General features: G+C 47.0%; 1 protein-coding gene and 2 non-coding genes across 6 annotated transcripts in view; all 3 read right to left on the minus strand.

Moving 5' to 3' along the window:
• Positions 1-5,789, minus strand: part of EVI5L (ecotropic viral integration site 5 like) — a 31,734-nt gene extending 25,945 nt beyond the window's left edge. For 2 of the 4 annotated variants that reach the window (XM_032466255.1, XM_032466256.1), the window contains exon 1: positions 5,614-5,787. The gene's annotated coding sequence lies outside the window, so the exon portion shown is untranslated. Of the gene's footprint in view, positions 1-5,613 lie in introns of all 4 variants that reach the window. The other 2 variants (XM_032466257.1, XM_032466258.1) reach the window with 2 other exon arrangements.
• Positions 5,790-14,719: 8,930 nt separating this feature from the next.
• LOC116659166 lies at positions 14,720-14,846 on the minus strand. The gene has a single exon (XR_004314448.1). It is a non-coding gene; the product is annotated as a small nucleolar RNA SNORA49 (small nucleolar RNA).
• Positions 14,847-16,162: 1,316 nt separating this feature from the next.
• TRNAA-AGC lies at positions 16,163-16,234 on the minus strand. The gene has a single exon. It is a non-coding gene; the product is annotated as a tRNA-Ala (tRNA).
• Between the last annotated feature and the right edge of the window lie 5,244 nt (positions 16,235-21,478).

Raw genomic sequence — 21,478 nt, forward strand, 5'->3', positions numbered from 1 at the left:
TGAGAAGGGCGCTTCAGCTCTGTGTCTTTCTCCCCAAAACACACCACCCTGGTTTCATTAGAAGGAGAACATGTGACAAAACCAGGTTAGGGGACATTTTAGAAAATTCCTGACTAGTCCCCCGCAAAAGTATCAAAGTCATCAAAAACAAGGAAAGCCTACGAAACTGTCCCAGCTGAGAGGTGCCTCAAGAGACATGGCGACAAAATGTCAGGTGGGATCCAGGAGGGGGTCCTGAGACAGAAAAAGAATATTAGGGGAAAACTAAGGACATCAGAATAAAGCATGTACTTTAGTTAATAATAATGCATTCTCTGACTTTAGAAGTAACATACGTAGAACACTGAGTGGAACGGGCACTCAGTAAATGACAGTATTTTTCAATGGGGAGAGTGACTGAGTGCGCGCGCACCATCTTTCAGGGCTGGGCATTTTTAAAGGCTGGAAGAAAGACCACAAGTTTCCTTTAATTTTGGTTCCCTACCTGGTCTCCCCCAACCACCCCCAACCCCGCACCTCCCCCCACCAGCTTCTGACCTCTAATGACGGGGACACAGGATCACTTCTGAATCTGAAGCCTTGAAAGATGCCACGTGACCCCATGTGCCCGCCTCGTAGACCACCAGTGTGGGCCAGCAGCCCACCACGGTCCAACATGGCCCGGCTCCTGGGGAAACAGGCCTGGCACCTCAGGTCCCTTTCCTTGGCCATGGGGTGGGCAAGCGATGGGCAAGCTGCCCCTCGGATGACAGGGACGGTGGCTGGAATTCAGAGGCCACTGCCTGCCCTCCTCTTGCGCCCAGGCCTGGCTGCTCCTCTGTGCTACTCTGGATGTGTCCACGTCCAGGTACCTTCCTCCATGGCCATGTGTGTGGATAACTGATCCCAGATCTCTCGGCCTCCCGTAAGGACTTCAGGGTCAACAGCCTGCATTCAAATCCCTCCTCTACTCCTTTCCATCTTTATGATCTGGGTACAATGCACTTTGCCTCAGTTTCCTCATCTGAAAAGAGGGCTAATGATAGAACCTACCTCACAGGTTTTGCTGGGAGGAAAATATGAACTAAAACCTGTCGAGTGCCCAGCACAGGAGCTGGCCTGTAATATTTATTCCCTGTTGGATGGAAAGTTCCACCAGGGCAGGGGCTGTCCAGCCCACTACTGGGTCCCGAGCATCCAGCACACCATCAGACGTCCAGTATTTGTTGGACTGAATAAATAAACTTCCCCTCCTCAGCAGGCCCATCCCTCACAAGGTGGCCCTGTTTAAATATTAAATACAAGAAAACTATAATCATTATAATTTGTAATAATCAGTAGCAGCAGCGACCTTGAGGCTAAAATCCGAGGGACAGACCATTATGACCCCTTCTGATCTAAAAAAAAGGAAAGTTTACTACCCTGCATCATCACCAGCTACTTTCTGCCACCACAACAAGTTCATTCCTGGCAAATTGTACATTTCTCTACATTTTAGTGTCTCTGAGAATGACAAAGGAAAAAATGGAAAGCCCTCACAAGCCTTCCAGGGACAGGTGGATAAGAGAAGTGGCATCTCGTAAAGGCTCCTGGCTCTTCAAAGCCAGGATGGGGCCTTTCCCGCTGAGAGGCTGGCTGGGCCAGGGGCAGGGTTGGGGTGGCTCTGCCCTGCCTTTGGGAGCTCTCCGAGCGGATGGAAACGACCTCTTTCTGCAGAAGAGATCCAGGCCCTTGTGCAGAAGTGGGTGGGTAGGGAAGCCTCTTCAGCTCTTAAAACCAAGTATTTACTGAGCATCTGCTATGTGCCCTGTACTCGCCTGGGACTCAACCACGAACAGATGCATGCACTGCCCTTGTGAGACTCACGGGTTGATGTGGGGGACAGCCCTCAAAGAGACAGTCTCACACACCTATCATGGCACGCTGAGAAATGAAAGAAAAGTGCGGGTGAGTTGTGCCAACAGGGGCCTTGAAATCTCCCCGGAAGGGATCAGTCTTGTCCCCGGCCCTGGTGGGTCGTTAGTTGTCCTAACTAACCTCTCTCCTGCTACTGCCCTTGTTTGGTTTCGAGACCATGTGTGCTGCAGATGTCCCTGGGCAGGGTGGGGCTGGCTGCCTGTCCAAGTTCAGTTCCAACCACTGAGCCCTTGTACCAGGACGCATCCCACAGTGTGTGCCCCGTGGATCATGTTTGGGACACAAAGGCCTGTAGGGTGAGACCCATCAAATGAGGCACAGTTCCCTGCATGCACCATGCTTCTCCCTGCTTCCCGGGCCTCTGTCCTGGTGCTTGGCTGCCTGGAACACCCTTCCGGGCCATGCCTGCCTGAAGAGCTCCTCTTGATGGCCCATACATCATAACCCTGCTCCACCTTCCCTGTGCTCCCTGGCATGCTGTACATTTATCTGTCTCCTGCTTCCACACAGGATCCTAAAGGCACACGCTGGAATGCTGGGTCCTCCAGCTTGTCTGGAGAATTAAATGAAATAATATGTAAATGGGGCGCAGCACAGGGCCTAGCACTCGGCAAGGCCTGATCAGTGTATAGGTGCTGTTGGTATCAGCTCTTGTCTCCTGACGTTGAGAGGTTCTTTGGACGTGGGGCAGGGACCACACCTGACATTCCTCCAGGCCCCGGCCCCTGATTCAATTCTCAGTATGTGGTAGGACCTCACCTAGAACAACCAGCACCTATATTCTGCAAGAGGAAACTGAGACCATGTTCCTCCTTGCCCCCTGCACCCATCAAAGCCCCTACACAAAGACCTGGACCCCAACCCCCAGTCTAGGGTAAAAGTGCATCGATCTGGTTTGCAAGCCCTCCCCGGGAGCCTTCTCGTGTTTTCCCAGGATGTTCACAGTCTACTCGGGGAGCCTTCTGACCCCACTGCATCTGCACAAAGTCCCACCCTGGGGAGGCGGTGGAGTCTGTTTCCTGTGTGCCTCGTGACCTTCAGGAGTCTTTTCATTCACTCCTCCCTTCGGCAAGTGGGCAGAACCAACCTCTACCTGCCCAGCGTCAGAGGGCTATGAGGGGCATGGGCATTGCCAACAAGCAGGCCTCTGGCTACCCTCTGTCCCCCTGGGAGGTCCCTGTGTGGCCACAAATCCTGCAACAGACTGTCTCTCAGTCCTGATTCAAATCAGTTTCCTGAAGTACAGCTCAGCCATAGAAAGACATAGAAAGGCAGCCATTATCCACTGAAGCATCTGCTAATTACAACCAGGGGACCAGGACGACCAGTGATCCTGCTGGCACTCAGATGGGTGACTGCCCTCTGCCACCCCCACTGACCTCTTCCACATGGTGCCCATGGGACATTTAGGGCCACATCCTATAACCTTACTGGCTTCTCTGAAATAAATAAAAAGTACAGTTCTAAGGATTTATCACTCCATTTTCCAGATGGATAAGTTGAGGCTCCAAGCCAAGACACACTCTTCTCCAGAGCTATCCAGAATCCATTGGTGAATACCCACAAAGAAGTCTGAGTTTGTTTCTCTGGGGTTTTCCAGGCATGCTGATGTCAGCCCAGACAGGCAGTTCTCGACTGATCTGGAGTCCCCACAGGCAGGACCTGGGGTTCCTCCTCACTCCCTGCAGTCCTGGCCATGCCATCTCACCATGCTGTGATCTGCCCTCCTCTCTGTCTCTCCTCATCCCTGTGCCAGGGTCAAGCCACCTGCAGTTCCTTCCAAACCACCCGCAGTCGACCATGGAAGCCCAGGAGAACCCACAGGTTGGACTGTGGAGAGGCAGGATGGGCAGGAAGAGCCAAAACACCTGGAAAGACGTGAGGACATGGGTCCTCCAGCTCCATCACCCCCCCAACCCGGGCGAGGGGAAAAGAACCAAGCCAACTACTCACTCCTGTTCCCTCAAGCCGCTTCAGCACATTTTTCTTGTCTGAAAATATTCCTTAACAAAGAGCTATCTGCTTCTGGCAGGCCCGAACCCAGCCCCACCGGGTCCCAAATGCCAGAAGAGAAGAAAGTCGTTTCATTTCGGGCTAACACATGTGGGTGAGAAAACTCACGCGGCTGTCAGGGGCTGCCCCTGGCTAGCAACACTAGCCCTGCCATCTGAGGCCAGCGGGTGTGATGGGGTCAGGATGCTGGTCCTACCAGTCTGGTCAGGACTTCAGGACCGGAGCTGGGAGCAGGCTGAACTCCTATCCCTCTGCCAGAGGTGGCATCAACCAGGGGGCAGGCAGTGGTCCTTTTGGGGAGGCTTTGGGGTAAGAGAGTGAGCATCCTTCCCTTTGAGGGGAGACGGAAGAAGGGGAAGAGGCCTGGGGCAGGTGTCCACAGGGGTGCTGGGAGATTCTGGGTCACCCTGCCACCTCCAGGGCCCCAATGGGGACACTGGCACAGGGAGGCCGGAGTGGCTGGGAAAGCTGGCTGCCTGGGGCAGGGCAGGCAGCTCACCTCTCTGAGTCTCCATTTGAGCTGGGAGCTGTGTGTGTGTGCGGGGGTTCCAGGAGGACCTGGGAAGGTGAGGTCCAAGGAGGGGTGTTGAAGTGCTGAGGAGCCTGTGTGAGGGTGTGTGGGTGTCAGGGGGTCCCAAATGTCTGGGTCCGTGTTGGAAGCCTTAAGTTTCTCTCTGTGTTGGGGATCCAAGTGTTGACTGCATGCATGTGTGTGCACATGTCAGGGGCCCCTGAATGTCCGTGTGCAAGGGGCCCAGGGTGTCTGCCAGTGTGAATTGTTGGAGGTTCATAGGTATCTCTCTGTGTGAGAACTGTTGGCTCCCAGATGTGTGTGTGTGTGCCTGCTTGTGTGAGTGGGGACTCTCAGAAAGGTGTGTGTCCCTGGGTGGGGAGGGGGTTCAAAACATCTGTTGGGAGGTCCTGAGCATGAGCTGAGGGTGGATTCTCAGGAAGCAGGGATCAAGAGAAGTCAGGATCAGGGGTGTGTGTGTAGCTGCTGGAGTGGGCTGGGAGGACCCCAGGAGTGGGTTTCAGGGATGCCCTTGGGCATGGGGCTGCTGGGAGGTAAGAGATGAGCCAGCTGGCTGATGAGGCTTGTGAACAGGAATCCTGATTTACAGAGGCCAGGGAGGGGTCCTGTGGGGTCAGAAGGGAAGGGTATGGCTCTGAGGCTGGTATCCTTGTGGTGGGGGCAAGTCAGGGCCCACAGACAGGATGTGAAGTGAGGAGAGGGACGGCGTGCAAGAGGTCTACAGATTGAAGGGGTCCTGAGGGATTGGGACAGAGGAAGGGCGGGGGGTCCTGGGCATGAGGGGGGCACTAATAGGGGGCAGGTGTGTGGGGTGGGGGTGGGGTGCCCTGAAGGGTCCGGGAAGGGGTCCTGAGGGTCAGTAAAGAGGATGGGCGGGGGTCACAGGCCTGAGGGGGCCTCCCAGGGAGGGGGCGCCGTAGGGGAGGAGGGCCCCCAGAGGGGCTGGGGGAGGGGTCCTTGAGGGGTCTGGAAGCGTCGGGAACGAGGTGGCGGCGGGGGCCAGGACTCAAGGCCGTCGGCCAGGATCCATGCTTGGAGTGCCGAGGGCTCCCAGCGCGGGTTTCGGGGCGAGGGGGCCCGAGTTCTGGTCTTGTCCGGCCCCCGCGGGCCGCAGCGCGGAGCCGCCTGCCTGAGAAGGCGCCCGGGAGGCCCGGGCCGCGCCGCCTACCTACCTGTTCCAAGCGCGCCGCCATAGCCATGCCGAGCTTCGCCGCCCCGGGCCGCGCCACCGGATCCCCGCCGCGCCGCTCGCTCCGCAGCCCCGGCCCGGCCCCCTCAGCCGCCCCCCGGGACCGCGGCCGCCGCCGGCTCCGCCGCTGCCATTTCATCCACTGACAGGAGCCGCTGCCCCGCCCCCGAGGCCCAACCAGCCAATTCACCGCCCCCAGGCACTCTGGCTCCGCCCACTATCCAGGAGTGACAGGGTGTCTGTCCAATCGGTGGCCATTCCGTAAGGAGGGCCCCGGCTACGGCCAGAAGGTTGCCGCCTTTAAGAAGAGAAGCGAATTGAAATTAAGGAAGCAGTGAAGGACGGATGGCTTTGCCTATCGGAACGTGGAGTCATGTTGATCAACACTTAGCAGGTCCAATAACTAGGAGACGGGGGTGTGTCTCTTAGGGAAGGCTGCATCCCTGAGGAACTCCAGACAGAGGCAGCCTAACGTTTGGCACTAAGCCCCGCCCAGAGCCGGGCTTTTTGCCCAATAGCGAGACATCCTGAGACGTCCATTATTATCTGTCCCTCAAACCTCAGCCCAGGCAACTGTTGGGAGGCTAGAAAGGAGATTGACACCTAGGAAGCCAATGAAACTGAAGGAGGGCGGTGCAGTGACACTCTCTGACCAATGAGATCGTGAGACTGGTGTGAGGTTGGCCTCCCGGGAGGTGGGACTAGAGACCAGGATTGAATGAAGTAGGGGAGGGGCTGGGAGGGGTGTGGCCTAGATCAACGACGGGCGGGGGTAGAAAAGGTAGAGACTAATAGGTTGGGTCTAAGAAGGGTCATTGCCAGAAATCCCTAAGTCTGAGAAGGAGGTGATGCGACCGCATCTTCTCTGAGCCGGGCTCTCTGCTGGGGGCGGGGTTTTGGGGATTGGGGTGTCACACCGAAGACTCAGACCCGTCCCTTGCCCTAGTCTAGGCTGGGTTAAGCATCTTTTCTGAGCTTCAGTTTCTTAACGTTCCCCTGACAAACTGATGATGCAGTTATCACTGTTTACAGGGCCCTCCCATCCTCCACCCCTCCTAGGCAGATGAGGGAAGGGGCGGGGGAATGCAGAGCCTAGGCCCAGTCTCCCCAGGACCCCAGCATTGCTGAACAGGAGCCCAGCACATGAGAACTGCTTATAAATGTTTGATGAATGAATGAATAAGTGAATGGCGGGCCTAAGACTCTAATAACAGGGAAGGAAAGGGGAGGGGGAAGCATTCAGGCTGGGGAGGGACATATTAAGGCAGTTACTGAAAGCGGGCAAGAGTTAGCGGAAAGACACGTTTCCACCCCAAGATACAGGAATGGGCCCCGGAGAGGATGGGGTAGGAAAGGACCCTGTCATAAAAGAGGGTGACATTGTAAGTTCAGAATGGCGGCTGAAGATGGGGAGACAGAAATGGGAAGGGGAGGGCTAGGACCCAGAGTGGGATTGTCAGGACCTTCTGAGGTCTCAGATTTCACCCTTCTTCATAGTAAGTAGGGGGTTCCTTCTGGTTTTGGGAGACGTGGATGACATCCTGCCACACTCCCTGACCCTGTCCATCTGTCTCTGCTCTGTCTACACTCTGTCCTATCTACCTTTTGCCCCGTCTAACACTCCCTCTCTTCAGTGTGTTCTCTCTCTGCCCCTGTCTCCACTCTGAAACTGTCTCCACCCTCTGCCACTGTCTACACTCCCTCTCTTACTATCTATTTTGCATCTATTAAAATTCTGGAACTCTTAAGAAAAGCCACAAAACGTATTTCTAAAAACTTGATGGTAAAAATAAATATAATGCATTCCTTCTCCCCTACAAGTCCATATCCTCCCTCTCCACACCACCCCCACCTTTCTTTCTTTCTTTCTTTCTTTCTTTCTTTCTTTCTTTCTTTCTTTCTTTCTTTCTTTCTTTCTTTCTTTCTTTCTTTCTTTCTTTCTTTCTTTCTTTCTTTCTTTCTTTCTTTCTTTCTTTCAGAACGTATTTTTGCCTCTCTTCTTTTAAAAAGCCAGCTTATGTGCTGGACATTTCATAGACCACTGACAAAGTTGCAAGGTGACCTTAGATTTGCAGAGTATGAAGTTGAAGTGATTCTCATGAACATTGTCCCCTGATTCCTGGGTGGGTCTGGGAGGGGGCAGAGGACCCCTGTGAACATAGAGATATGAGGCAGGGTGGTAAGTCAAGAAGGCAAGAGTGACACCAGGATGCGGTGAGGGCCAAGTAACCACCAAGGGACAATCTCTGAGCTACCAGTGGTCCCTCAATGTGGGGGACTGAGGGGCCATCCTAAAGGACAAAATCCTGGGGTTCACCCTCATTTTCAGAAGTTCTCAGGACAGAACAGTTTGGTATTCACAGCTTCCCAGAAAGAGGTCATGACCAGATCATTTCTGGGGCCTTGCCTGGGCGATAAGTGGCATCTGGTGTCTGAGAAATAAAATCAAACACCAGGAAGATGCATGGGGCATTTGACCCTCTCACTCTCACGCTGCCATTTTCACACAAAGATGGTTTTATTCTGGGGACACTTTGATTCCATTTTTATAAGCGCAATGGAAAAAAAAATCCAACACATTTCTGTTGGAAAAGACTCTTGAATCATAAGCTGCATTTAGCCAATGAGATTCCTGGATCACTTTGCTATTCAGCGCAGTTAAACCGTTCCCAAATTTTTTTCAATGTTCATTTTTTACTTGATTAAATCATTTTATCAGGAACTTTTTTTTGCAGTAAAAATTTTTATTCATTAATTGAGATCTTTTTGTCCAATTTTTACCAACTGTCAATTCTACCTTGGTGATTTTTTTTTTTTTTTTTTGGTGGTTGTCATTTCTTCACAGTCAAGTTTTGCATATTTAAATGTCTTCAAAGACTCTTCTCTCTGTATTTCGTGGATAACGAGTTTTAGCACAATCAGATTTTTTTCTCTGGACTAAACTTTGGACCCAATATTTGTTTGTGGTGAGTGTTGACTCATGTGGGCTCAGATCTGTTACTTTATCTCATAGAGAGAGCAAAAAAGGAGACAATATATGTAGCTCCTCCTATGAAGAAGTGGAGTCTGTCTCCCATCGCTTGAATCGGGCTGTCTTTGTCACTTGTTCTGACCCACAGAATGCTTCAGAAATGATGCTGGGCCAGTTCTGAACCTAGAACTTAAGAGGCATTGCAGCTTCTGTTCTTTTTTTGTTTGTTTGTTTGGAAAATTTTTAATTGTAGTAAAATATATGTAGTCTAACACTTGCCATGTTTTGGGGGGGAAGGTAATTAGGTTTTATTTATTTATTTTGAATGGAGGTCCTAGGGATGGAACCCAGGACGCCATGCATGCTAAGCACGCATTCTACCGCTGAGCCATTTCCCTCCCCCTACACCTGCTATTTTTAAGTATGCAAGTCAGTGGCACTGGGGACATTAACAATGTTGTGCCAGCATCACTGTCTATTTCCAAAACTTTTCCATCATTCCCCAATAGAAAATCTGTCCCCATTAAACAATAACCCCTCCTTCCCCCTCCCCCAGCCCCTGGCAACTGCTATTCCACTTTCTGTCTCTATGAAGTTACCTGCTCTAGGTACTTACTTTAAGTGGAATCCTACAATGTTTGTCCTTTCATGTCTGGTTTATTTCACTTAGCAAATGTTTTCAGATTCATCCATGTTATATTAGAACTTCATTACTTTTTATTAAAAGCTGAATCATATTCTGATGTATGCATATATTTTGTTTATCCATTCATCTGTCAATGGACACTTGGGATGTTTCCACCTTTTGGCTACTGTGAATAATGCTACTATGAACCTGGATGTACAGGTATCTGTTTGAGTCCCTGCTTTCAATTATTTTGGTATATACCCAGGAGTGGAATTGCTGGATTATATGGTAATTCTATATTTAGCTTTTTGAGGAACCGCCAAAGTGTTTTCTACAGTGACTGCACCATTTTAAATTCCCACCAGCAATGCATGAGGGTTCCAGTTTCACTATATCCTTGCCAGTATTTGTTATTTTTCATTTTTTAAAAATTATAGCTATCCTAGTGCATGTGAATTGCTACCTTATTGTGGTTTTGACTTGCATTTACCTAATAACTAGCAATACTGAGCATCTTTCCATGAGCTTATTGGTCATTCATAGACCATCTTTGGGGAAATGTCTATTTAAGTCTTTTGCCCATTTTTAAACTGAGATATATGTTTTTGTTATTCAGTTGTAGGATTTCTTTATATATTCCAGATATTAAGCTCTTATCAGATATATGATCTGCTTATATTTTCTCCCATTCAGTAGGAAGCCTTTTCACCTTCCTGAAGATGTCCTTTGATGTGCAAACATTTTAAATTTTGATGAAGTCCAATTTATCTATTTTTTCCCTTTGTTGCCAGTGCTTTTGATGTCACATCTAAGAATCTATTGCCAAATTCAGTGTCATACAGATTTATCACTATGTTTTCTTCTAAGAGTTGAATGGTGTTCGCTCTTGTATTTAGGTTACTGATCCATTTTGAGTTAATTTTTATATACAGTGTGAAGTAGGGGTCCAATTTCATTCATTTGCTTGTGGAAATTTGGTTGTCCCAGCACCATTTGTTGAAGACACTAGCTTTTCCCCATTGAATGGACATGGCATCACTGTAAAAAATCTACTGGCCAGGGATGCATGGGTTTATTTCTGGACTTTGAATTCTATTCCATTGGTAATACATCTGTCCTTCTGGGACCACACTGTTTTGAACTGTTTTGTTACTGTAGCTCTGCTTTAAGTTTTAAACTCAGAAAGGACGAGTCTTCCAACTTTGTTTTTCTTTTTCAAAATTATTTTGACTTTCGGGGAACCCTTGTAATTCCACATGAATTTGAGGATGGACTTTTCCATTTATGCAAAAAAAAAAAGATGTTGGAATTTTGATAGGGATTGTGTTGAATCTGTTGATAGCTTTGGGTAGTACTGACATCTTAAGAATATTATAAGTCTCCTTAGTCCTGAACACAGGCTGTATTTCCACCAATTAAGTGTTCTTTCATTTATTTGTAGTCGTCAATGTTCAAATCTTTCCTGATTAAATTTTCTCAGATATTTAACTCTTTCATTGTATTCTTCAGCCCTGTTGGGTTCCTCTTTTTATTTTCTAATTCTTTGTTTAAAATGCCTGACTTCTCACTCCGCTCATCCACTTTCTCCCTAGTTCTTTGAGCATCTTTGGGATTAATCCTTTAAACTCTTTGTTGGGTGGAGTTGCTATAAACCTTTGACTGTTGAGAAATGTGGTTATGACAATTTTTGAATGTTTCTGTTGGGGGTTGATGAGAGCTGCCTCCTCTGCCATTTAGCTCAAGCTAGCCTGGGTCATGAGAGGCACATTACTCAGTCACCTCTGTGGCCTCGATCATCAGTCAATCCACTTTCAGCTATGAACAAGGCCAGCTGTTCCAGTTTTCTACTGCTGTGTAACAAGCCATCCCAGAAGTCAGTGGCATAAAACAGCCACCATTTTTAATATATTCATGGATTCTGTAGGTCAGGAGCTTGGACAGTAAGCAGCAAAAATGGTTTTTTTCCTTCTCCAAGGCATCTAGTGCTTACACTGGGAAGACTTGAAGGGCTGGGGGTGCCTAGAATGGCTGGGAGTTGAAATTATCTGGCGGTATTTCCATTCATTTGTGTGGTTCCTGGACTGGGATCACTCAAATGGTTGGGGTCTCATGGGAGAATCTTTCTTTCTTTCTGTAGTCTCCGGGAGTTTCCATGTAGTCCTGTCACATGACATCGCTAGTAGAGGGCAGCCTCAGGGTAGCTGGACTCCTTATCTGATGTCTCAAGTCTCTTAAAGTGAGTCTTCCAGCAAACAAGCCAGGAGGTTGCATGGTCTTCTGTGATCTAGTGTTGAAGATCACACAATATCACTTCTGCTGTACTCTATTCATTGAAGAAGTCCAAGCCTACTCACATTCAAGGGGATCAAGACCTCATCTCTTGATAGGAGCATTGTCAAAATATTTTCATCTATGTTTTAAAACTGCACTGGCTAAGTAGCCAGACTTAGTCAACCCACCAGCTGACCACAGATGCACAAATGAGCTCAGCTGTGCTTCACAAAACTATTCAACTGAGCCAGACCCAAATGTCTGAACCACACAGTTGTGAACTAAATAAATAGTTTTTATTTTGAGCTATTAATTTGGGGGAGTCAGTTTGTTATGCAGGAATAGCTAATTGATACATTTGGTAGGTGCATAACACTCACCAAGTCTAATACCTGCTGATCACTTCCTGGAGCCCTTGCAAGGTGATACAAATGAGCAGACCCATGGCTTCTGTAATTCAGTGACTCCTCCCTGTCTGGGTTCACCCTATAGTCCACCACCCTTGGTTTTATGTGTCGTGACAGTGGCATCCATCCCACTGCTCCTCGATTTGTTTCAACACCTTTGGTTTTACCTGTCATGACAATTCAATCCATCCCACTGCTCTTTGATTAGGACCACAACCCCTGAACATAATAAAAGAAATGTTGAATTGAAGCAATTCCTAGCTCTTCTACTCCTATACCATACAGCTTACTCCATTCAGTCTTTCATTTTACAGATATTAATTGTCTACTATATGCCATTCACTTTTTTTGGGTCATTCGCTCTTTTTGGGAGGGGTGTAATTAGATTTGTTTATTTATTTTTAGAGGAGGCACTGGGGATTGAACCCAGGGCCTCCTGCATGCTAAGCATGCCCTCCACCACTTGAGCTATACCCTCCCCCATTGCCATTCACTCTTTAAAACACTGGAGATATAATAGTTAACATGAACAAAAGTGTCCCTGCACTAACAGAATTTACAGTCTGGGGAATATGGTAAGCAGTTTCTAAAATGGTCCCCGGGGTCCCAGCCTCCTGGTATTCACGGCCTTGTATAATCTTCTACTAATGAGTAATTTCCTTCTAACCAGTAGACTATCTCATCACTGAAGAAATGTCACTTCTTTTTGTTTGTTTGTTTCAAGCATGCCTATTTAATTTTTTTGAATTTTTTTGAATTGAAGTATAGTCAGTTTACAATGTTGTGTCAATTTCTGGTGTACAACACAATGCTTCAGTCATACATGAATATACATATATTCATCTTCATATTCTTTTTCACCATAAGCTACTACAAGGTATCAAATATAGGTCCCTGTGCTGTACAGTATAAACTTGTTTATCTATTTTATAATTATCAGTCAGCATCTGCAAATCTCGAACTCCCAATTTATCCCTTCCCACCCACTTCTCCCTGGTAACCGTAAGTTTGTTACTATGTCTGTGAGTCTGTTTCTGTTTTGTAAATAAGTTCGTTTGCCTTTTTTTTTTTTTTTTAGATTCCACATATGAGTGATATATGGTATTTTTCCTTCTCTTTCTGGCTTACTTCACTCAGAATGACATTCTCCAGGGCCATCCATGTTGCTGCAAATGGCATTATTTTATTATTTTTTATGGCTGAGTAGCATTCCATTGTATAAATATACCACAACTTCTTTATCCAGTTATTTGTTGATGGACATTTAGGTTGTTTCCTTGTCTTGGCTATTGTAAATAGTGCTGCTATGAACATTGGGGTGCAGGTGTCTTTTTGAATTAAGGTTCCCTCGGGATATATGCCCAAGAGTTGGATTGCCGGATCATATGTTAATTCTATTTTTAGTCTTTTGAGGAATCTCCATACTGTTTTCCACAATGGCTGCACCAAACAGTATTCCCACCAACAGTGTAGGAGGGTTCCCTTTTCTCCACAGCCTCTTCAGCATTTATAGTTTGTGGACTTCTGAATGATGGCCACTCTGACAGGTGTGAGATGATACCTCATTGTAGCTTTGATTTGCATTTCTCTGAGAATTAGCGATATTGAATATTTTTTCATGTGCCTATTAGCCATTTGTATGTCTTCACTGAAGAATTCCTTGTTTAGGTTTTCTGCCCATTTTTGGATTGGGTTGTTTGGATTTTTGTTGTTATTAGTGAGTTGTATGAGCTAAAATAGCACCAGACCAAGATGGTTCACCCTGGTCTCCCTATACCCTCTTTGGTGTTTATAACCAGCTTGGACTTTCATGTTTGGCCTGTTGGATCTTGAGTGTTTCTCACTCAGTTCTTGACTTGGTGTCTCCCTCTAGCTTTGCTGCCCCCCGCAGCCTCACACTGGCTGCCCTCCTGGAGAAAGTGGACAATCAGACCATCTTTGGCACTCTCCCTTTCTTGTTCTTCCAACAGCAGAAGGAGATTTGGGTGGTAAAGAGTCATAAATGACAGGCAAACTTCAAGGCCAGGAGGAGATGGAGAAGGAGCAGCAGGTGAGGCCATCAGGGGGTCCCAGGAAGGTGGGGTTCAAGCAGGAAGGAGGGAGTAGACATCCCTATCGTGGGTGAGACCAAGACAAATCTGGTCTGCTGGTTTTCTCAAGGGAAAAGTAGATACTGTCGGTGATTTTCAGAGAACGGGGGTAGGTCGGGCAGCAGAGAGAAGGTAAGAGGGACGAGTGAAGTCAAGAGTGAGAACGACCCTTTTCCAAGAAGTTTGGTGACACCTAGAGGATTGAGGAGGCTTTCCCCCAAAGATGGAAGAAATGCGCCTATGCCCCCGGAAGTCTCCCGATTCTAAGACGTGAGGCACACGCAGTTCATCCACATCACCAGGGACAGCCTTTGAGGCTGAAGCAGCAGCGGACCCAGGAGCCAGCTTTACTGCAGGGCACAGCCTTGTGGTGGGGCACGTCTTCCTTCCTGAGGCTCCGGGGTGCTGGCTAAGTCTCAAGGTGGGGACGTGAGCACACCCGGGAGGACTGTGACGTCACTGTTTTTTTATTTCCTGCGGGGGGACAAGCCCTCGGGTCGGCGTTGCTGACGACGGACGGCACCTCCCACATGCTCTGATACCCTGCAGCTGGAGGCTAGCCCAGCACAAAACCGCTTTGCCTGTGTCTCCCCGGACGCGTGGCCCAGTGAGACTCGAGTTTAGCGTCTCATGGGAACCGTGCGTGGCTCACTCCCTGCTGGCCGACGTCCCCTCACGGTCTCAACCTGGCCAGGCCTCGCTTACAGACCCCACCGACGGGAACTGTGAGCTCACCATGTAAGCCCCACAAGACCACAGAGTCTCACTGGGGATGGGCGCTCTTTCCTGTGCCCTCTGGCAATGTCAGGGCACTTTATAGCAAAAGCCCCCGCAGTAAGGCTGAGGGAGTGACGTCACTCTTAAGAACAGGTAAAATGTTGGCGAGATGGAGGAAGGGCAGCCTGGATCGGGACTCCAGCCAATGCAAAGGCAAGGAGGCAGGAAGGTGTGATATCTTTCTGTAAAACTGTGTTGAAGCCTCCTTGAGCACTGGGTGGCGCTGTCCAGCCTGGAGAGAAACCCGCCATAGGCTCTCCATTCCCTGATTCCTACCCACAGCCCGTGGTGATCTCCTCCTGGTCTGTGGGTGTTAGAGAGATTTTAGAAATCCATCACTGGCAGGTTTCTGAGAGGCCAGCCTAGTCTGGGTCACATTTCGAAGAAGAGAAGAATGACACTTTTAAAGCAGCAGGTGGCACTTGTCTGGGAATTGGGGAAGTAGGCAGCATCAACCTGGGGCAGATCTTTGAGGAAAACCTCCTGCTGTCAGATCAAAGCTTACAGGGTATGACAGAGTCCATGCAGCCCAGCTGATCTGAGAAAGGGCTCCAACTGGGTAAGGAAGGAAGGCTTCCTGGAGGCGGTGGTATTAAAAGATGATGAGATGTGTCCATGGGAAAGAGAGATGAGAATCCAGGCTGGAATGTAGGACTGGGTGTATGTCTGTGTGGTATAGAAGATGAACTAGGTAATGGAGTGAGACAACATTTCCTCACTTACCTCATTTGTTTAATAGACATTTGTTAAACACCTGCTTTAATCCAGGGACACAGTCTCCTGTGGCACTCACAGTCTAGAGGGGGAGACAGATCTGAAAGCAGAGAATTAAAGAAAAAATTTTATTGAAGTGTAGTTGATTTACAATGTTAGTTTCAGGTGTACAGCAAAATGATTCAGTTATACATATACCTACATATATTTTTTTGTTTTCAGATACTTTTCCATTATATGTTATTACAAGATACAGAATATAATTTCCTGTTGAAGGCAGAGAATTTTTGCATGATATGTGAAAAAGGTGTTGCGAGAGCCCAGAGGAGGCACCTGACCCAGCCTGGGGGTCTTTGTGTCCGGCTCCTGGCACAGGGCATGTAATTTCCTGAGTGATCAGGAAACTTTTCTTATTCATAAGGAGCCCCTTTTGATTACATCTCAGTTTATTCTAATGAGATTCCTTAGAGTAGGGTCCCTTTCTAGCCTCAAGGGTGGGGCTGGTCCCTGGAAACCAAGTGACTAGAGGGTTGAAACTATGGCGGGGCTGGAGATTAAGTTCTGCCTCTTGAACAAGATTTTTTTAATGGTATTTTTTTGAAAAATTTTTAAAGTAGTGGCTTCTTTTTATTTATTTATTTGGCAGGTGGAGGTAATTAGGCTTGTTTATTTAATGGAGGTACTGGGGATTGAACCCAGGACCTCATGCATGCTAAGCATGCACTCTACCACTGAGCTATACCCTCTGCCCCTGGAAGTGGGAACCTAAGCCAGCCAATCAAGAACCGCCTGATAGTCTCCCACCATCCCCTACAAGAAAGCAACCTTGCAACTTGCCACTCCCTCGTTCCTGCTCCTGACTGCCTATAAAACCTCTAGCCTTGCATGTCTCTTCAGAGCTCCTTTCTGTTTGCTAGACTGGATGCTGCCCAATTCATAAATCACTGAATAAAGCCAGCAAGATCTTAATGTGCACACAGTTGTGGGTTTTGTTGTTGTTGTTGTTGTTATTTATTTTTAGGGGGAAGGTAATTAGGTTTATTTATTTCTTTTTAATGGCGGTACTGGGGATGGAACCCAGAACATCGTGCATGCTAAGCAGGCGCTCCACCCCTGAGCTACACCCTCCACCCTGTTGTTGATTTTAAAACAGATCTGACGCTGTCTCCAGGTTGACAGTGTCAGAAGTGAGCTCAATCTGCAGGACATCCAGTTGGCATCTGGCTGAGACTTGAAGAGTCGCTTGGTGGTGTTGGAAAATATTCTAGAGCTTTCTGAAGGTCTCATTCTAGGGGAAAGGCTGCATTCTGGAGGATGACTTGTTTGCAGAGATGGAATGGGGTGGCGGAAGGAGGGGTGTTTCAGTTCCAGCAATCAGCACATGCAAAGGCTGAGAAAGAGAACATGACTTCCTAGAGGAAGTAAAAGTTTTTCAGCAGAGCTCTAGAGCCCCAGGAGGGAAAATGGGATACCGGTCCAGGGTCCAGTCATGAGGTATTGAACTCCAGGCGGAAGGGTTAATAGTGAGCATGGTAGGAACAGCCCATCCGAGAGAGTATCTCTTTTCACCTTCCTGAGGGGCTGGTGTTCCAGCTCTGTGGATGTGTCTCTGGAGATGGGAAAGCCACCACCTCCCCAGCTCTGCCTCCACCTGTGAGATCATGAGCATGTCTCCTCAATTCCTGAGCCTCAGTTTTCCCCACATGTGAAATGGGGACATGGACTGTCTTAGTCCATTCAGGCTGCTGGAACAGATAGCGTAGACTGGGTGGCTTAAGCAACCAACATTTATTTCTCACAGTTCTGGAGGCTGGAAGTCTATGACCAACGAGCCGGCAGACTGGTGTCAGGTGGACCCGCCTCCTGATTCACGGAAGACCATCTTCTGGCTCTGTCCTCACATAGCAGAAGGGGAGAGAGAGCCCTCTGGGGTCTCTTTTGTAAGAGCACTAATCCCATTCATGACCCAATCGCTTCCCAAATGCCCCGAATCCCCACTGGGATAGAATACCATGCTATTGGGGATTTGGTTTCAACCTAGGAATTCCTGGGGTGGGGAGACACAAGCATTCAGTCTGTGATACAAACCTATCTTACAGGGCTGTCATGAGAAAAGTTAGGTCTCTTGGCACCAAACAGATGCCCAATAAATGTTGTTCCCCTTCCCCTTTCTTTAAGGAACAAAAAGTCCTCTAAAAGACCTTGAACGTATTCCAGAGCTGGATGTACCATGCTCTGCTCGGCCATTCCACCAGCACCGGTCACCCTGCTTGTGCCACCTTTTCTCCCCCAAGAATATACAACCCATAATAATTCATTCAGTCATTCATTTAACATTGCTGGAGTGCCTACTATGTGCCAGGCAGTGTTTTTTTTTTTTTTTTTGAAAAAATAAAGCTATCTTTCTTTGCAAATGACATGATTATCCACATAGACATTCTCAAGGAATTTACAAAAAAACTCTTCTAGAACTAATAAATTAGTTCAGCAGTATCATGGGACACAAGATTAATCTATAAATCTTAAATGTATTTGTATACACTAACAATGTAGGTACCAAAATTAAAAGCACAATACTTTTTACAGCTGCTTCAAAGAAAATGAAATGCTTAGATACAAACTTTTTTTTTAAAACAGCAACATTATTTATAATCAGGCAGTGTTCTTGACACTGGGGATATACTAGTGAAGAAAAAAGACTCAGTCTCCTCCCTCTGAACAGCTGATCGCAGCTGTTTTTATAAATAGTTTAGTGAAACTCTTCCCCACCCATTCACTGACATATTGTCCATCATGATTTCCTGTTACAGGGGCAGAGCTGAGTAGTTGTGGCAGAGACCGGCCCACAAGGCCAAAATAATATTTGCTCTCTGGCTCTTTTCAGAAAACGTTTGCCAACTCTTGGTCTAGAAGGTAACATTCTGGGTGAGATAGCTAGTAGACAGATAAGCAAAAATTTGAACCTCAATCTGGTTCTCCTCTCTCTCTCTCTCTCTCAGGACTCCCCAATTAAGAGGGGCAACACTATAAATCCCTTCCCCCTACTTTTTTGAGCTGGATGGAGTTGAGGGGCACAGAGGTGAATGAAAATGAAAATGCTTTCATGGACTGAACCCCAGCTCCAGCGTTTATAAGGTCATGGACCATGGACAGGTGACATGATCTCTGAGTCTCATAGGTAAAATGGGAACATTAGTAGCTGGGTTATGGGGATTCACTGAGACCATGTGTGAAAAGCATTTAGCACAAAAGAAGTTTTGAAGGAATGCTGGCAGGATTTCCACTTCAGGTGAGAGCATAGAAGGCCCCAGAAGACCCTCCCTTTCATGGTGATAAGTAGAAAAAAACCAACTTTTCAATAGGACTAGTCAAGAGTGGTGAAAGCAAGGACGCCCGGATGAGCTGGGATTCAGAGATAAAAATGGGCCCTTCATAGGTGAGCCAAGTGCAGTGGTAGCTTCCACACCAGGGGGCAGGCAGACACCAGCTCTGGGTATGGGGAGGCTTGCATGGATGGAGAGGTGTTTAGAGGACAGAATAAATCAGCCAGTTCTTAGGTGACAAGAGTAAGTGTTCAAAACTGTGGCCACTAGAGTGTTGGAGTCCAAACTTGGTGAGGAGATCATCCTCGCAGAGGGATGACGGGTATGGGATGTCAGAGCCCAAGTAAGGTAAGAAGGCCAACAGCATGGGGGTCTCCATCTGCCTGGTGGGAGGGGGTCAGTGTCCAAGTGCAGTGAGGAGGGCATCCACTTAGAGTAGGGGATGGTGATGGGAATATGAGATTGATGAACCAAATATATATATTCAGGATAATGGGGACCAGGTTTCCCACCATCCGAGAAGAGTATTGCAAAGATAAATGGAGAGAAAATTAGAATGAACCTTATTGTATTTAATTGTAGGTGTTGGTGTGAACTCATGGTTTTCAAAATACAGAGAGAAATAAATGTGTGTGTGTGTGTGTGTGTGTGTGTGTGTGTGTGTGTGTGTGTGTGTGGTGTTCTTATTAGTTTACTCAGAAGTCCTGGGATCAGTGATACCCCAAAAATAATGAGCACGCTTAACACCCTGGTCTTGGTTTCTGAATGCCAGTCTCCCCTTAAAAACAAACCAGGGCTCTTTGGAGAAAGGGTTGATTCCAGAGTTTGGACAGGGAAAGCTTGATCAGCGGAAAAACTGATAGGCATATGTCAAAAGGACATAGAAGGCAGCATGAAAGGCTTCCACTGGCCAAATCAAAGATAATTTAAGCATGAAAAAAACAGAAAGAAAAAAAAAGAATGTCAGCGAAAATGGCAGAGTGAATTTTCCTTTTTCATAAAAGCAATGAAAAAAACCACAGAATTTGTCAGAATCAACACTTTTAGAACTCTGGAAATCAACCAAAAGCTTACAGTAATTCAGAGAGCATTTAGTCAAGAAAAATGGCTGAATCTCAGTAAAGAACAGAGAGCTTGGTGGAATTTTAACGTATCCCAGTCCCTGCTTCACAGCTCAGAAATAGCCTTAAAAAATAACAGCCCACATTCCTGGTGCTGGAGGGAGAAGAACTGATTGGGAGCTCTTATAAAGCTTTGTTTCCAATGAAGAGTCATTATCTGATCTGTCTAGTGGTTTCCCAGAAGACCACACCCAAAAGGCTTGCCTTATGTGATCTCAATTGAACTTGCCCTGTCCTAAAAGCCTCTCCCCAGAGGGCACCTGCTAAATGTTTTAACACCACAATTGCCTGAGGTGATGGATAATGGTTGGGACAAACAATAGCCTAACCAAAAGTCTTAAAAGGAAAAGTTACGGAATGAGGTGTCCTTAGGGCCTTTGAAAAGTTCCAACATAGTCCTGAGAATCTGGAAGGCCACATGCATGTGTAGGGCTGTGTGCATGCCCAGGAAAGATATGAGAAGGTCCCAAACTCTTAATTTCAGCTAACTCTGAGGCTCTGTGAAAGCAGAAGTAGAGGCTAAGGCAGAGTTGCAAACTTCATGGTGGAGTGTGGAAGTCGTGTCCAAACACACAGAGACCCGGGGCAAAGACTGGGAGATTTTTAGTTTCAGGTTTTCAAGGAAATCTGTGCCATCATCCGCTAAGCACTAAGCTAAGTGGCGATTTTAGTGGCCACATATGACAGAGAATAGAGACTCTACAGAATTAGTTAAGAAAAGCCATTAAACAAACAAAAACAACCACTACAGAAAACAGCAGTGACAGCAAACCCTAAGAAGGAGGTAGAATCTGATTTCTGTAGCTGCCATATTCCATTACAGGTATATCTGGGAGATACTGTGGGTTTGGTTCCAGACTAGCACAATAAAGCAAATATTGCAATAAGGCAAGGCACACAAATTTTTTGTTTCCCTGTGCATATAAAAGTTATGTTTACACTATAATGTAGTCTATTAAGTTTACAATAACTTTATGTCTAAAAAAACCAATGTACATACCTTAATTTGAAATACTTTCTTGCTAAAAAAAAATGCTAATCATCGTCTTTCAATGCAGGGTTGCCCAAAACCTTCAACTGCAAAAAAATGCAATATCTGCAGAGCAAGATAAAATGAAGTGCAATAAACAAGGTATACCTGTATTTGAAATGTACAGTTTTCAACAAAAATTATGAGACATACAAAGAAACAGGAAAACATTACCCATACATACACAAAAAAAGTGAACAGAAACCGTCCCTGAGGAAGTCCTGATATTGATTACTGCACAAAGGCTTCTAATGAGCTATTTTTAAATATGGTCGATGAGTAAAAGGAAATCGTATGTAATGAACTAGAGAAGTCTAAGAATAAAATGTCACCAAATAGAGAATACATCAAGAAAGGAATTGAAATTATAAAAAGGAACCTTATGGATAATTCTGTGATTGGAAAGTACAATAACCGAAATAAAAATTTCAGTAGAGGGCCTAATAGCAGATTTGAGGAGGCAGAAGAAAGTATTAGCAAAAACTGAAGATGGGCCCATTGAGATTATTCAGCCTG

The sequence above is a fragment of the Camelus ferus genome, chromosome 22, assembly GCF_009834535.1.
Source record: "Camelus ferus isolate YT-003-E chromosome 22, BCGSAC_Cfer_1.0, whole genome shotgun sequence".
Classification (NCBI taxonomy): domain Eukaryota; kingdom Metazoa; phylum Chordata; class Mammalia; order Artiodactyla; family Camelidae; genus Camelus; species Camelus ferus.